Here is a 17,904-nt window from a genome sequence, read left to right as displayed (position 1 = left end):
GTGAGGAAGACATAGACTAAGCATATTGTCTACAAATAGAAAGTCACAAAAAGATACAGAAATCCCATTCTAATTTAGTACATTTTAAAGATGATGAAAACAATAGTTGGTTTTACATAAACCAAAACTAGTTAAGCCTGCTATTTTAGTTTTATCATGGTAAAAACACAATTACTATTTAACAAAAAAGAAACTGGCCAGAACTTAGTAACAATGTCTAATTCCATGACATCATGGAACTACACTTGGAGGTGGATAAAGTTTGTTTTTTCTTTTCTTTCTTCTTTTGGTGTGAATTAAAATGTTGGTTAGTTTCAGGACCAGATTATTCAAGGTAATAAAAGGAATAATTGATTGAGATCCTCATTCAAAAATGATATATTAGACACGTGTGGGGAACGCTATACTCAGTGGTATGTAGTAGTTTTGTTATTTTACTACATTTAATGATGTGTGTGTGTGTGTGTGTGTGTGTGTGTGTGTGTGTGTGTGTGTGTTTGGACACACAGGTGCCATGCCACACCTGTGGAAGTCAGAGGACAATTTGCAGGAATTAGTTGCCTCCTTCTACCACATAGGTCCTAGGAAATGAACTTAGGTCACCAGGCCTGCATATACAGGAGAAGCCATTTTGTCAACTTTATAAGATTTTTTAAATACTATATTTCATGTAGTTAATATATATAATCTCTTTTCTCTAGTTATCAAAACAGGATATTTATATTCATAGACCAGTGCCATGTCCAGTTGTGTTCAAAGAGGCATCCTTTGACAGCAAATGGGAGTAGAAGCAGAGACTCACAGACAGTATGTAGAGTAGAGGTCCCTCCACTCAAAGCTTAGTGAAACCCATGGGAGAGGGAGGAAAGATTTTAGGCACTAGAGGGGATGGAATACACTAGAAAAACATGGCCCACTAAATCAACCAAGCAAGGCTCATATAAGCTCCCGAAGACTGGAATGGCAAGCATGGGGTCTGCATGGGTGTGCATGAGGTCCTCTGCATAAAAATTATGGCTGGTACCTTGGTGTGTTTTGGGTGACTCCCAACAATTGGAGAGAGAACATCTGACTCTGGTCTGATCTTCAGACTCTTTTCTTCCTGTTGGGTCTCCTTGTTCAGCCGCTACATGAATGCTTTTACTTTTGGCCTGTTTAGTTGTAGTCTCTTAGATAATTGCTCTTTTCTGAAAAGAAAAGGGACAAGGACCTACTTTCACTTATCCTACCTTGTTGGCTAGATAGAGTAATCAAAGTTTAAATTGGTAACTATTTGCTGTTTGGAGGCAAAAAAAAATTGTAAAATGCTTTGGAAATTATAAATACTCTTGATCTTACCAGGATCAACATGATTAATAAAGAATTCTTATGTTCTGGTATTTCTTGAGGAAATAACTAACGTAGACCATGAAAGACTTCCAAGTAGCCCATGGTAATAATGTTAAAGGGGATGGCCAACATCAGCAATGTGAGCAGACTGCTATTCTTAGCATTCTCCTCCCAATTTTAAAGTAAGGAACAAATTTCTGGGTAAGGAAAATTTCAAGAACATATAATATTCATTTTGATTACTATTAGATGTGTTAATAGTAAAAAAAAAAAAACAGTCAAGGCAGAAGTAAATTTTTTTAATGTGTACAGTGGAGAAGAAAAGACCACCAGTACGCTTAATGTGGCAGCTAATGTCTTGTGAGGAAAAGAGGCTATCACTGTTACTGAGATTATTGCTGTGAAAGGGAAGCTTCTTTCTCTCTTTGAAAAGATAAGAAAGGTGCCAATAAAGCAGACCCCATCCAGCTCCAATTTAAAGGGCACCAGGGCCTCCTATTTCTTGAAATAAAGCATCCAAAAGCTGGTGCAGCTGTGGTTAGATGGGAGAGGGGTTCACTCTGTTCACAGCAGAAACTGGCAAAGAACACATGGGACTAGAGAGAGCTGAAAGGAAGGGACCTTGGATTCCTTCTTCAATGTCTCAGAGAGCCATTAAACCCACACAATATATTGTAGCTCAGAAACACTAAAAGGTGGCCCTCAGAGACCACTCAGTGATGCTGTAAAAGTAAAACCTTGGCTATGATCTCCAAGATGCTGGAGATTACAGAACTGTGGAATATCTGCATACAGGGAGTGGAGCTATGCTGAGATGTATGCTGCAGGCAGAAAAGATGGATGGGTAAAAGCTGTCTAAACCTGTGACAGAAGCCCCAAATACATGGGTCTCCCAGATTTTCTGCCTGCCCTGTTCAGCTTCAGGCCTGCTAATGTTTCAGCATTTTCTCACTATGTCCTTATTCTTTCTATTTAGAAAGGCATGTTTATTCTGTGTCATTGTGTGTTAAAAATCCGTGCAAATTCAGAAATTCAGTTCCTAGTAACTCTTAATTCTGAAACTAAGTTAACTTGGATATACTCAAACTTCCATGGGGCTTCACAGACGTCTGTCTCATTTGCATTTATTAGCTACTCCTTGTCACACATATTTATAAAAGTTTGTAAACAATGCCCTGTAAAAAACTGATACTTGTAATAACACTGGTGTACCGGCTTTGTGAATCTATCACAAGTAATCATAAGTCTTCATCTAACATCCATCCAGACAATGCCAACATGTTCTCCCGTCCGAAGATTCAGATTTACGGAATAGAGCCATGGTAAATGTAACACTTGGAAAGTAGTTGAAAGGGCCAGATAAAGTAATCCTACCAAGGACAGTTACTAACCCCCTGAAAATTTGATCCACATATTCATGCTTCTCAATAAAATAAAAGTGAATGAGCTTCAGATCACATGAAAAGAACATCTATCAAACTTTATTAGATGTATCAAACTAAAGATTTAAGTAGTTACTCAAAAGAACATTATCTTTAACAAAAAGCCAATATAAAAATCTGTAAGACTTACTACTTTAAAACAAAGTTCTCTCTCTCTTTCTCTCTCTCTCTCTCTCTCTCTCTCTCTCTCTCTCATGTGTATGTGTGTGTGTGTGTGTGTGTGTGTGTGTGTGTGTGTGTGTGTGTGTGAGAGAGAGAGAGAGAGAGAGAGAGACAGACAGACAGACAGACAGACAGACAGACAGACAGACAGAGATCATTTATAATCTTTATAAGGAAGTCACAGTAATTATATAAAAACTAAATTTCTTTTAATTTTTTATACCTGGTAAACCACTAGTTTATTCCAGTAGTGTGCTATTATACACTTCAGTGGCAGCCAATATGCATAATAGAATTCACTAAGCCCCCATAAAGGCATGTTTTTTGAGAATGAGATTATTGAGTAGCCATTTCTTCTATGATTAATTTTATCAGACTTGATCAACAAAAATGGTTCAACAGTGTGAGAGCGTAGAGATTTGCTTTCATATTACATTGGTGTGTGCATTTACATTTTAGAGCAAGTCTAAAATGAGTTGCTTTTTCAAGCTAAAATGTTACTTAAGACTGATGCAGGCAGTCTCTAGAGATTTTCTGCTATATTTTATATTACTAAGAGTCTAAGAAGAGACACAAAGAAATGAGCAATAGATTAAGATTACTCATATCTCCATATTGTTTCCCTCTGGACTACTTTCCTTGGGAATAAAATCCATTGTTCTGATCTTGTTTGTGCCGCCATTTCTGGGAGAGACTAGTTCTCAGAAAACTTATTAGTATTTGATTCTTAACAATCTTCCTGCCTACTCCTCTATGACATTCCTTGAGCCTTAGAGATGGAGCAATTGTAACGGGCTCTGCAGACCTTACACAGATGATGCCATGTTTGAAGTACCATTCTGACCTTAAAACCTAGCAACATGCCCCAATACCTGTAAAAAGCAAAAAGAAAGACCTAGTCCATAGTTCCAGAAATATCCCCAAATAAAAAGTCCCTAAATGTAGGAATGTTGCTTTTTGGCTCTTTAGTTTCAATTCCTGTTAATGAAATATTTCAACCAGGATATTTTTTCTTTTTGGTACCTAAAAGTCAAAGAGCTCTAAGGTTTGCAGCTGCAAGCTGCAAGATTTCAACAAGTTTCCCATGCAGCCACCTGCCAGCAATAAAGCCTTTTGTTTTGGCTTGAAGGGCTTCCTTGTTTTGGTTTCCAGTGAGCTTAACTTACAGCATTCTAGAGGCTCCAGCAAGATCCTCAAGACTGACATGGTAAGACATCCTGAACAGTGGTTCTTCCTGGAGTCAACAACTGAGACAACAGACAGTTCCTAGAGGTCCATACCCTGAGATGTGGCAGGGCTTCATGAACTTCTCCTGCCTCTAGTTCTACTGCCCTGAGGCTCCTAATGCCTGCACTCTAAAACGGGAAGTTACAGAAAGTTGCATGAATTTGTTGCCTCTAGAGGTAAGTCTATTTACAATGCCTTTTAAATAAGACACTTAGCTATGGCTGGAAGTGGCCCTGCTTCCAGTGTGGTGGCTACCTCTGTTTGTCTTTATTGTTTGCCTGTCTGTATGTCTCTCTGAATGTTTCTGCCTGTTCTGTTGTTTGGGGATACTTATCTAAAGTAGGAGGGGGATGAGAAACCCTAAGACACCATTGAAGTACATGTTAAATCACTTCAAGACACCTTTAGCTGATGAGGATAGATACAGTGTCTATTTCTTACCAGTGATTCGCAGACCTTCTGTGAAATAGATTGGCCCTTTTTTGGAGTCTGATTAATTGTCTCTGGGCCAACAGATGGTTCAGGAATGTCGTGACCGAAGACCCCAGCCACACTGACAGGTTTCCTTATATTGACCCTGCATTTTTCTGGTACAAGATACACTATCAATTAAGAGCTGTGCCTTCTTGCTGGAACTCAAATCTTCGTGATTTGGCAAGGTCACCCAGAGAACCGCAAAGCACTTCCTGTTCTCTCAGATCCACTGATGGAAGTTGACTGTCCCCATGTCTCTGCCTCTGCTTGGCCCCTGGCTGCATGTGGGGAGGGAAAAATTAGTCCCCAGATGCACTGGGGTGAAAGTAGTCTCTTCTGCCTTGGGACCGCTCTCCCCCTTTCATGGTTTATATCTCTTTTTTAGCCAGTGATATATTTAATTGATAAACTCAGAATCTACTATTCTCTAAAAAAATCTCAGGCTATCATTAAATCTCTCCAAGACGGTATGTTTTACACTCACCAGCCATCCCAGGATGATTCCTACAGTCCCTGGCCACACATTTCATCGCTGAGAAGCAGGACAGAATTCAGCTTCAAAATAAAAAAGCCACCTTTGGGTTTGGTAGAAGATCTCTTGAGTGCAAGTAGAAGGGTATATTCCCTCTTCCCAGCTTGACTGGGACCCCAAAGTAAAAAGCCTCTAAACAATGTTCACCAGGCCCCTTGAGGAGGATAGAAATTAGTGGTTAGAAAATTCATCAATCTATCTAAGGTGAACGAGGTTTTCCAAGATACTCACAAATCACCCACGGGGTTCATGGAGTGCCTTCTGTGTTTCACCCCATGGATACAGATGTACCAGATAACCAATGTGCAAACCAATATTGCTTTTGTTATGCAGTCAACCCCAAATACATTCATAAGTTAGAAGGGGTTAAAGGTATAAATAGGTCCTATTATTGGAAACTGTTCAAATGGTTTACAATAACTGATTCTCTAAAAGAGAAACAGAACAAAATATTGGTCCAAGCAATAGTGGCAGCTTTCATGCAAGATGGATAAAATAGGTCCCAAGGAGGGAATCCAGAAACACCACCAGGAAAGAGAGGCAAAAAACCCAACCAACCAACAACCAAACCAAATTAAAAAAAAATAATGACCTATATGCTTATTATAAACACAAATGACATTGCATGAATGAACAGCCAAATTGAAAGATTAGAAGAAAATCCCATTCTTCATTTGGGTGGGAACTGATGAGACTAGGACCTCTATTCCACAGAGCTGCCAGGGCCCAAGGTTAACATTAAAGATAAGTAGCAAATCTGTAAAATTCTTGGTCAGTAAAAGCATGGTCCATTCAGTACAAACAGAAATGCTCAGATCAGTGACATCTCAATGGATGGCCATCAAAGGGGTAAGTGGGCAGACTCTGCTTTCCCCGAATGATGTCTTGGACAATAGATTTAGTAGAAGATACTGTGACTCACCAATTCTTAGTCATGCCAGACTCTGTCATGCCCCAATTTTGGAAAGCCTTATTACTAAATCTACTAGGAATTTAAATCCTTTAAGGAGGCCACTGCCCTTACTTTGAATCCTAATCAGATCCAAACCCATATTCGTGTGACCTTCCCCAGGGGAAAGAATAATCCCTTCATGGAAGTCTTATACCAAAAAAAAGATGCTCAACCTTCAGAATACCTGCAGAATTTGCAACAGCTATACCCTGGAGCCTGGGCTGAGGATAACTCATCAGGATTGTCTATCCATTTAGCACCAGGTGTCATTAATTACTAAATATTGCTACCCTAGTGTGCATCAAATAGTATTCTATGACCTAGGAAGCCAATCAGGGGATTGCCAAACATAATAATACACTATGTAAAGCAGAAACTAAATCCTCTCCTGTTCCCCTTGTAACACCCTCCTGCTCTCATCCTAAAGCCAGCACCCAGGACTACCAGCTCATGTAGAATCCCAGAAAGATCAACAACAGATCATCTACCCCATGTTTTCTAACCACTAAATTCTCCCGAGTCTCTTGCCACCAAAGAGCTAAGTTCACACAGTTCTGGACATTTTGCCCCACATTGGCACCTAAAAGCCAACCCACTTTTGCATTTGAGTGGACTGATGCTGAGGGAAGATTTATGAGCCAACTGAGCTGGAATAGGCTGTCACACGGGTTCAATAACTCTTCTATTCTCTTTGATGAGACCATAAATGCTGATCTCCTGACATTTTGGCAGAGGTATCTGGGCAACAACCTGTTACAGTACATAGGTGACCTCCCCATAGCTTCAAAAATAGAGGAGAAATGTAAAAAGACTACGGAAGGCCTCCTGGAGACACGACATGCTCTAGGGTACCAGGTTTTAGCCAAGAAGTCCAACTATGTATATCCCATGTCACCTACTTGAGGTACAGTTTACGAGCTGAATCTCAATGATACTAATGATCCTGCTACTAAAACAAAGAAAGAAGTGTGGTATTTCTGGGGTTATTGTGTATTGTGTCTTGTAGAACCCACATACTCAGAGATAGCTAAGCCTTTATATACCAGTACCAGTGGCATCCAGGCACAGTAATGTCCTGATTCTGAATGAGGAGATTTTGAGACCTTAAAGAAGGCCCTTTCTTTGCAACAGCCCTCTGCCTCCACAGTCTCTCTAAGTTCTTCTACTTATATTTGACTGAGGCTTGGATTATTGAAAAGGGAGCTCTTGCCCATATACTGGGACTCTTGAAGAGGCCAACGGCCTACAGAGCCAAAAGACTTGTTCTTGTTTCTATAAGTTGACCATATACAAGTACTGCATCTGCATCATTCCTATACCTCCTTCCTTCTTGCAGTCCTGCTGTTGAATCCCTCCTAATTACATTCATTATGTTTTCTTCTATAATTATTATTTTTACATGCACACATATATAGGAAGTATAACAAATATTTCTCAGACTACATACATACATACATACATACATACATATTTATAAATATGTATGAATGTATTGTACATATGTATTATTTATTTATGATTTACTGGGCACATTTAAAAACTTACCATTGTTTATATGCACTGTGCCCAGTCTTGATCACTTGAGACTGGCAAGCCTAAGAGTGCGGGCTCTTTGTGGAGGAAACTGATTCTCCTTCACTCAGCAGCCATTTACCACTTGTCATGCTGCGCTATGTAGGGGTAGGACTTAGTGAGCTACATGTCTAATTCACAATTGCATGACAACTAATGCAATTTAACCTTCTCTAGTCACACAACCATATTCCCAGGAAAACAGAAGTGCATTTTCCTTGTCATGTCCAGGGCAGACACTATAAGAGTTGGTATACTAGCTCTCCATATTTTTAAAAGAGTTCTGTTTTTATCTCATGTTGTCCGTGGTAGGTTAAATGAAAGTGCCCCAGGTCTTGATGAGTTTAAATGCTTGGTCCCTAGTTGGTAGAAGTTTTTGAGAAGGATTTTTCACCTTGTAGGACAAGATGTGGCCTGTGGCCTGTGGCCTTGTGGAGGAGCTGTGTCATTAGGGGTGAGCTTTGAGGCTTCAAAAACACACACCAGGCCCAGTCTCCCTTTCTCACTGCCCATAACTTACTTATCAGCTGTGAATTCTCAGCTCCGGCCCCAGGCCATGCCTGCCTGCCTCCATGCTCTCTGCCGTTACTTTCATAGGCTAACCCTCTGAAACTATGAGCAAGCTCCAGTTAAGTGATTTTATTTTATAAGATTTGCCTTGGTCACATTTTCTCTTCACAGCAATAGGACAGTAACTAAGTCTTTTCCACACACACTTATTTTTTGCATTGTGACCAGAGGTAGTTCTCTATAATAATCTCCATACGACGCAAAAAGAGTCTGCTTTGGTAGTAGTGTGAGTTACATTTATTTGTGGGTATAAGCATAATATTTGGAGTTGAGGGAGATATAAACATGATAAAATATATTCCTTGTAAATCTTTAAACTAATTAAAAAAATAATAAGACTTGGAATGCAGTTAGAAACTGGGCAGAAGTGTTGGATGCCTTTAATCTAAGCAGTTGGGAGGCAGAGGCAGGTGGATCTCTGTGAGTCTGAGTCCAGTCTAGTCTACAAAGTGAGTTCCAGCACAGCCAGGGCTGTTACACAGAGAAGCTTGTCTTGAAAACCCACATAGATAGATAGATAGATAGATAGATAGATAGATAGATAGATAGATAGATATACAGACTGTAGGTAGAAATTGTACTACGTTAGGGAATTGAAAGTTACAGGTTTTCCTCTAGGGTATAATGACATCATCTGCCATGAGTAGTTAGCTAGAATCCTCAGACTTTACAAACATCATTTTGTGTAGTACTCGGCATGCTGACCATAAATTTGTTTTATTGTTAAGTAGGATTATTTCCTTAGAAGATTATCTTAATTACTGTGTGTACTAACACATTTTTTCCCTAAAATCTTGCCATGTTCTGAAGTAATTTCTGAAAAGGTAAACAGTTCTAAGCTGCGTCAGGATTAGTGCATTGTGTCAGCAGCTGCAGACCAAAGGGCTCTCGTTATCAGTCCAGTTGCAATAGGAACCCTGCTGCAAAACGTGCCTGCTTCTCAGCTGCACCAGTACCTAAAATGATAGCAGTCATAGTACCGTTGCCATATATGAAGGAGACGATGCCTTTCACAGTTAATGTCTTTGTTACATATTATTCTTAAAGGGAACCTATGAATAGACTAGACCTTGCTTGCAAACTCTAAACCAACTAGCTCTTTACCCTTTGATTCTGCAATAAAATGAAGGTTGAGAACAGCTGAATTGCATCAGAATGCTCATAAGCCATCAGAGGCATAGATAGAAATTTTAGAGGGGAGCAGAAAGAGCTGTGTGGGAAGGAAAGAGAGTAGCTAGCAATGAATGGAAAACCCCAGATCTGTGAAACGGGCTGAGGAAGTTTACTGCTAAAATTATCAATTTCCCTCAGTTACATGCTTTAAGAAAATCAATGACTAGAGAGACAAAGACTGCGTTAGGACAGTTCTCCAGCACAGTTTTAGCAGCATCCCAGTCTGCAGCATTTCCTCCCTCCCTTCCTTCCTCCCTCCCTCCATGTACAAACACGATGAGACTGTGAGGCAGAGTAGCTCAAGGCAGATGAAGCCTTGGGCATACATCGTGCTTTGTATCTGTCTGCCCGCAGCCTTATTTCTTTAAGTCTGTCTAACTGTTTTCAGTCCTTGGGCCTCAGAGTGTGGGCTAATTTACATAAGGGTCTGGAGAAGAAACACTTCATAAAATTTCCATGTATAAATGGAAAGACTTCTATGAAATGTACTAGTTAAACTTGGTGATAAGTTCCTTTTTAAGCAGCCATCTGCTTTAATTCTGCTAAACGCAATGCAGTTCCAAGACAAAAAGAAATGAAGTACCAGAGGGGATTTATTTATTTTTAATTGGAAAATATAAAAAGTTGACACATTTTGCGAAGTACTCTGTAAAAGATCCCTCAATATTTAACGGAGCTATTTTGCTAGCATTGAAATACATGCTGGGTGAGTGTATGAGTACGTGGGAAAATGTTCATCGATGCCATGGCTAATCTGACGTTAATGAATAGTTACTTCCATAATTAGAATTGGAAAGGCTAATTTAGTTCACATTATCTTCCCACTTGAAAGCAATTAGTGAATATCATACTAAAGATGTTTGAAAAAAATTGCAAGGCTTTATAAAGCCTCACAAAGAAGAATAACTTATTTTTGTACTCCCAGTATTTGACAATTATAAATAGATTATAAGATGTCTACCTTAATTTGAACATCATATAGTATATACATACACCAAAACATCACATCATAACGTATAAAATGTATAATTTTAGTCATAAGTTTAAAAATGAGTTAAAATGCCTAATTGTTCAAGTCTAGCCAAATTAGACCAATAACAACTACTACACCCCCTCGCTGTTTTCTGGTATAGTCCTCACCCTACTCTGAGCAATAGACTATGCATAGGAAATCTGAAATTGTTTGAACAGCTTATTTACACATTCCAGACCACCAAATAATAGATTAGCATGAAATACATCCTAAGAGACTAGAAAAATCTATTTTTGTTGACTGGAGCCTTGCAATTATTTCTTGTGTGACTTACTTTGCTTATTTCAATTTTATTGTTTATGAGAACAAACTACACATGATCCCAAAGAAAATTAAAGATTTTGACTAAACTTTTCCTTGAACAACATAATGTATAAATGGCTTGTTTATGTATCTTGTATGTGAAGGCTATTCTCCTAGGAAATAAAATGTAATTATTAGTCATTTTTTATATGTTCCAATTTGCTCTTAAAAATCATAAAAGTTAAGGGACTTTTATTATTTATATTGTTTTCACATTTTTCTCCTTTGTTCCTTTGGAAGCAAGAACTCCTTCCAGCATGGTGCTATAGGTTTCAGTGCAATCATCATTTATACACATAAAATATTATCACAAATTTAACTGCCTTTAACTAGCAAATAATTTTCTAACTAGACATTTTATTCTAATTATTTTACTTTACCATTGCTATCAGCAATGTCTCTTTCTTTGACTAAATTTAATTGGGTTACTCTGAGCTATTTCCCTAACTGAGCCTTGGTTTTCCTTAAGTTAAACAAAAGCTATTTTAGGCTGTTAAATATTAGACTAATATACCAAAGCATATTTGTATAAATGTTAATGGGCCATATCCTTGACATCAAACAATATACTGAAATGAATACAAACTAGATTAACAGAAAATATTCATTTCATTTTTATCGACTGGAGTTGACAAGTGTCATTTGTTTATGTCTTTTTGTGTCCTACTCACTTTGCTTACATCTATATTACTGTTTATAATAGTAAACTAATTCAAGCTAAGAAAACAGCTTTGACTAACATTTGGCTATATTATCACCTTTTATTTCTAGGCACCTCCTGGGGAATTTGCCAAGAGCTTCCAAAAGTAGAAATGACGTATTGACCACTTTGCTCTTGAATATATTGATAGCTGCACTGTTGTCTGTTTTAGTCCCTTTGAGTTTATCATTTTCATTAAAAGAAGGAAATATCCTACTATGAACTCTTGTTTGCCAGGACAACTGCCACAAAGTTCAATAAGTTCGCTATATGATTTCTCTTATAGTATTTGTCTAATAGAATATTCACTGGATCTCAATGTGAAACATGCTGACAGTGGAATTGAACAATTTAGTGATAATAATTTCCAAAATTATCTCCCAAATATTCAGAATCTTTTGACGGCATTCCAGTAGATATGTAACATTTCACTCTCATTAACTGTAAGGCTACAACAGGTGGTCTAGGCATCTATTAATTAATTTTATACATTATTACTGCTGCTTCTACCTGTTCAAACCATTTTAAGTCCAAAATCCAATAGGTGTAACAATGTTTAAATTCTTCCTAAATTTTTTAACTTTCACATGAAATTATGTTCTATATGCATTTTTACATATTATGTATAATGGATGATAAAGCTTATCAAATTTTATTTCAATGAAATCCTAAACAAAATAGCTTAGGAATATAGAATTACAAGTTAAGCATTTGCTTGGAAGATAATTTGATTTTTCCTCCTTTAAGCTGTTTTGTTTCTAATTTACATTTTCATCAACTCTTTTATTTACTCATTGTTTACTTGTAGGTTAATTTTTGAGACTGGGTAATCCAAGATTGGCCTCAAAGTCCGTGTAGCTAAAAATTAAATGGAACTTCTGGCACTCCTCCCTTCACCTTCTGGGTGCTAGGATAAGAAGAAAGAACCACTACAGCTAGTTTTCATGCTGCTGGTGATTAATACAGGACATCCTAGACATTCATGCACCTTAGAAAAACACTCTGTCAGTGATGTTTTACATCATTTGCATCAGTTTTATTTGTTTTTGTTTTGCTTTTGTTTGCTTGTTTGTTTGTTTGGTTTGGTTTGATTGATCAAGACAGATCTCTCTGTGTATCCCTGGCTGTCCTGGACTTGCTTTTTAGGCCAGTCTGTCCTCAAACTCACAGAGATTGACCTACCTTTGCTTCCCCGAGTGCTGGGATTAAAGGTGTGTGCCATCATGCTTGGCATGTATAACTATTCTTTAACATTCTCAAAAGCTTATTAAAGAAGGAATATCAAATCGTTTTCTCCATTTCATGTTGTCAGGCATCTATAATTAACATATTTTATGAAATGAACCATAAACTAATTAAGCCCCTTAAAATCCACTACCGCTTTGTAAATATAAACCTTCATAAATCTAGAGAAGCTTCAATGTTATTTCCAACTTGCTTCATATCATTTGCTGTTTCAGAAACAATCATCCTGAATTCTACACTCATCTTTGTCTGGCTGTTTTTATTTGTTTATAAGCTTTTATGTTAATAGCATATATTTGTTTTAAACTGTGTTATTTCAATTTTTATAATACCTTAAATACTTGTGACATCAACTTGATAAGATTAGAATCCCCTAATATATAAGCTTCTGGGCACACATTTGCAGGATTATTCAAAATAGATTATCCTTGAGCTAGAGAGATGGCTCAGCAGTTTACAGCATGTACTGCTTTTATAGAGGTCCTAAGTTCTTTTTTCAGAAGCCTTGTCAGGCAGCTCAGAATGACCCTAAGTCCAGCTCCAGAGGATTCAACATTTTTTTTAGCGTCTGCAGCCATTAGTATATGCATATACAGAAGAACACACACACACACACACACACACACACACACACACACACATATATATATATATACACACACAATTAAATGTGAAAATATTAAAATCTTAAATTATGTTGTTCTATGGTCATGCTTATAGGGAACTGTCAATGAGCTTGAGGCAGAAAGGATCACCCTAAAGGAGGATAGCTCCATTTCTTGGGGTGCATGAAAATACACACACATATAAGGAATTTTAAATGATGATTTTTATAACTGAGTGACAATGCCACTCACTTCTAGACAAAATATCCTTTTGGTAAAAAGCCAAAAGAAATGGATTACCACTTTCTGTGTTCACAGTCAGTGGAATTCCATAGACCTTCATACATTATGAGCTATTGACATTGCTCTTTATGGTAAGATGCTATTTTTGAGGATAACATACTCTTGAGTCATAGAACAAAGAAGGACTACCCAAGTCCTTATCCATATTGGCATAATGTTAGGATGTTCTATCTAGATATGCTACTTTGAGAGAAAATTAATTATCACAATAATTCAGACTGTTATTGATACAGGAGCCAAAAATTTACCTTGCACAATACGCATAGTGCTACTGTATACCAGGTTTCACTAAGCTTTCTGATACAGCATAAAAATCCTCAAAACCCAGCGGCTTAATGGGAAGAATGCTTATTTGTCAATCATGTAATACTGGATTCAGTATATTAAGAGTTATCATATGTCTGAAACCTTACCCCAGCTACCTGATTTTGAAGAGATAATAGATTTCATTATTCAGTCAACACACAACATGAACATCGTATTGACTTTGTTCTTATTGCTCTGATTCCACTGGACCATTCATGGAGAACCAGATGCTATCTTTTGCTCAGTAGGCTTCATTACAGGGGAAGTATCCTTAGCTTGCAGAGTGGGAATTCTTTAGAATGGGAAATTGTATATGAACTCTGGGGAATACTATGTTGAATAGTTGTGCTATTTAATGAACACAAAATATTGATATAAATTGAAGCCTATATACCATAAAGCTATGGCAACCCAACCCCATTGGCTAAATTTTAAGTAATGATATGGAATAAGGCAGCCCTAAGAAATAAGGGAAACAACAGGGCTTGGCTCGCTCTCACAGGGTGCATCTCAAGTAGAGCCACTCATTAATTTGCTATTCTCTCAGTCTCTGCTCCATTTTCATCCCTATGCTTATTGTTAGGAAAAACAAATTTTGGGTCTAGGATTTTATAGGTGAGTTGGTGTCCCCTTCCCTCCACTGGAAGTCTCACCTGGCTATAGGCCATGATGACTTCAGGCTCCTTCACCCCCACTGCTAAGAGTCTAACTGACAGTTACTTCTACAGACTCCAGGAAGGCTCCCCTGTCCCAGAGATGTCCACACACCCTACTGATTTCTATTTTCTCTCCTGGTCTCCCCTCTCCCCTGACTGCCCAGGTCTCTCCACAGATGATCCCCTCCCCAGTTACCCTCCCCCTCTCCCATCCAGTTCCCTCCCTCTATTTTAGATGACTATTTTATTTCTGTTCTGAGTGAGATTCAAGCATTCTCCCTTGGGAATCCCTTGGCTTCTTTGGATCTGTAGATTGCAGCATTACTATTCTGTACTTACAGCTAAATCCACTGATAAATGAGTACACACCATGTGTGTCTTTCTTGGTCTGGGTTACCTCACTTGGGATAATCTTTTCTAGTTCCATCCACTTGCTAGCAAATTAAATAATATATTTGTTTTTAATAGCTGAGTAGTATTGCATTGTGTAAATGTACCACAGTTTCTTTATCAATTCTTGAAGAATATCTAGGTTGTTTCCAATTTCTGGCTATTATGAAAAAACCTGTAATGAATAGAGTTGAGCAAGTGTCCTTATGGTATGATGAAGCATCATTTGGGTAATCATATAGCTCAGTCTTCCGGTAATGACACCTTGCTATGCTTGCAGACAGGAACCTATCATCACTGTTTTCTGAGAGGCTTCGTACAGCAGCTGATGGAAAACCACTGCAGAGACCCACAGTCAAACAATAAGCAAAGCACAGAGAATTCTTTGGAAGAGTGGGAAGAAAACATTTTGCCCTTGATAACGCTAATGACCTGTGCCTAAAACATCTTCATTATTAGTCATATATGCTCATATATTTGGTAGATAGATTTCAGCAAGCAAAAATATTTTTCTATTTTAATTAAGTTTTGCTTTTCATCATTAAATGACATTGCAGTATATCAGAATTTTTATTAATTTCTATTGGGAAAATTATTCATGTTTTCTCCTTTAATATATTACATATTTTCTAAGGTACATGACCTATGCTTCATAGGAAAAAAGTAGGTCATGTTGTGCTATCAATTTTGAACATCAATGGATTTGTTTTGTTAATAATTTGTGTGTATTGTTTCATAAATATTCATGAATATAATTCCCTTGCACATAATTGTTTATTTAGCTTACCTCATGCAGAATAATTATAGCTTCCCAGACTTGAACCATATCTCATTTATTTTATATACTTAATACTAAGCCAAACACCTGACACATATATTGTAATAATTAATGTTCTGAACAGATGTACAATTGAGTAATCATATCTTAACATAAAAATCGGCCTTTGGGTAGGTTTTATGTATTCTCAACTACAGTGAGTCATTTCATACCTATTCATTCCTATGTTGACTTTTTTGACATTTTATCACCAGTATAATCCTTAAATTCTACCTTAAATTGCCATTTTGTACTCTTGGCCAGCATGACCCACTACTTCACTAAACCTTGGCTACAATAAATGTTTCCTGATTGTCTTCTTTCTTTGCATCAGATACCTCATTTACTTATCATTCAAAAGGAAAAATAATTTCTCCCTACCCAAGTCCTTCCGTTGTACCAACTGGACTTTTTAATGACATTTAAAATGCTCATCTTGATTTCTAGGTCATTACACTTCTTCTTGCCCACTTCTTTCACCTCTTCTCACACCTTTATTTCCCTTTTCAGCCTCAGAAGACACACTGGCTTCCCTTCCTTTTAAGCATTCTCAAGTATTGTACTGTAGTATTCTATCCTTCACTCTTTTCTGATAAACTGGTGCCCTAAATCTACAATCTTTAGATTTTAAGATCTAAATTAGAATTATTTGCTTAATACTTTAATTATCATAATCATTGATTTTATATATCTAATTGTTTAGGGATATTTCTGTGTTTATATGACAACATCGTAGATATGTGAAGTACGTCTATTTTGTCTAACAAGTATAGTTAGTTCATGTATTTGGGCTTTGAATTTTTAGAATAACACATTTAAATAAGAAAATTATATATGTGTGTATGTATATGTGTATTATCATATGACTGTTAGTACGCTTTGTTTTAGGCATCCTGTTTTTAGAACAGCATACCAGATAAATAGTGATCATAGAGGTTAGAAATTAAATACTATTATTGTTTTGTAATATTGTCATATTGTCAAAATTCATTCAAAATATTTGTCTTTATAATAATACATTTTTGATGGTCTCAGTGTTCATCAGAGAAACTTTCCTTTGTAGAGAGTAATGGCTAATGCAGCGACTTCCCTTTGTAGTGGGTAGTGGTTAATGCTGTGACTCATACCTCAGCAAAGTGTCTGGTGTAAGCATCAGAGTGTTTCCTTGTGTACGAGTCATCTGTATCAACCTCTGACCCTGAAGGTTTTCCAAGAAGGGAAGAAATAATGTAAGAGCTGGTCAGTGGGAAGGATGACTGTGAAATGCAGATTTTTAGAGTTGATGTGGTTGTTGCGTACATCAATCCACAGCAGCTATGATTACCTATATATATAATCGAGTCATAAAAATGTCAGCAAAGATGGGCCTTGAAGGCTATGAGGCATCATTTCTATTGAGGGTACTAGTGACATGGACTTCTGGTTAATGCTGTCACTCTCCTTTCGAGGATGTGGCTACTAGTAGGTTGCCTTTCCCCTAGTGAATAACTACATACCCATGAACATATGGAAGCATGAATTTAATACAGGTTGTTATACAATTTAAAACAACAACAAGATGTTAAGAGGAAAATGGGTAGGAGTCCTAGGAGGATTGCGGTAGATGGATATGATAAATATACACTGTGTGAATCTATGAATTTTTCAAAGAAAATTATATATATATATAAATATTTTTAAACTGAAGTATTACAATAATTAACTCTGTAAGTAACATTCAAAAGAAAAAGAAAGAAATGAGCAGCCTAAAGCTACAATAATAGGCATTGTAAAAATGATATCCATAGCACAGGTGCTAATAAAGGAGTGTGTTCACACAATAGAAATGAATGAGATGCCTCTCCTATACACTCATCCTTATTACCATCCAGGTATATATAGTATTAGCAGACAGAGTCCTAACAGAGGAGTCTTTGAAACAAATATTGTGGATTTGATTAGGAAACCTCTGTTTGAAAGACAATTAGATGACTTTACTTTTTTATTTATTTTTTAAAAATATATATTGATTAATTTATTCATATTACATCTCAATTGTTATCACATCCCTTGTATCCTCCCATTCCTCCCTCCTTCCCTCTTCCCCCCTACTTCCCTCCACTATGACTGTGAC

The sequence above is a fragment of the Acomys minous genome, assembly GCF_964271855.1.
Source record: "Acomys minous genome assembly, chromosome: 8".
NCBI classification, from domain to species: domain Eukaryota; kingdom Metazoa; phylum Chordata; class Mammalia; order Rodentia; family Muridae; genus Acomys; species Acomys minous.
This window is presented reverse-complemented; position numbering follows the sequence as displayed.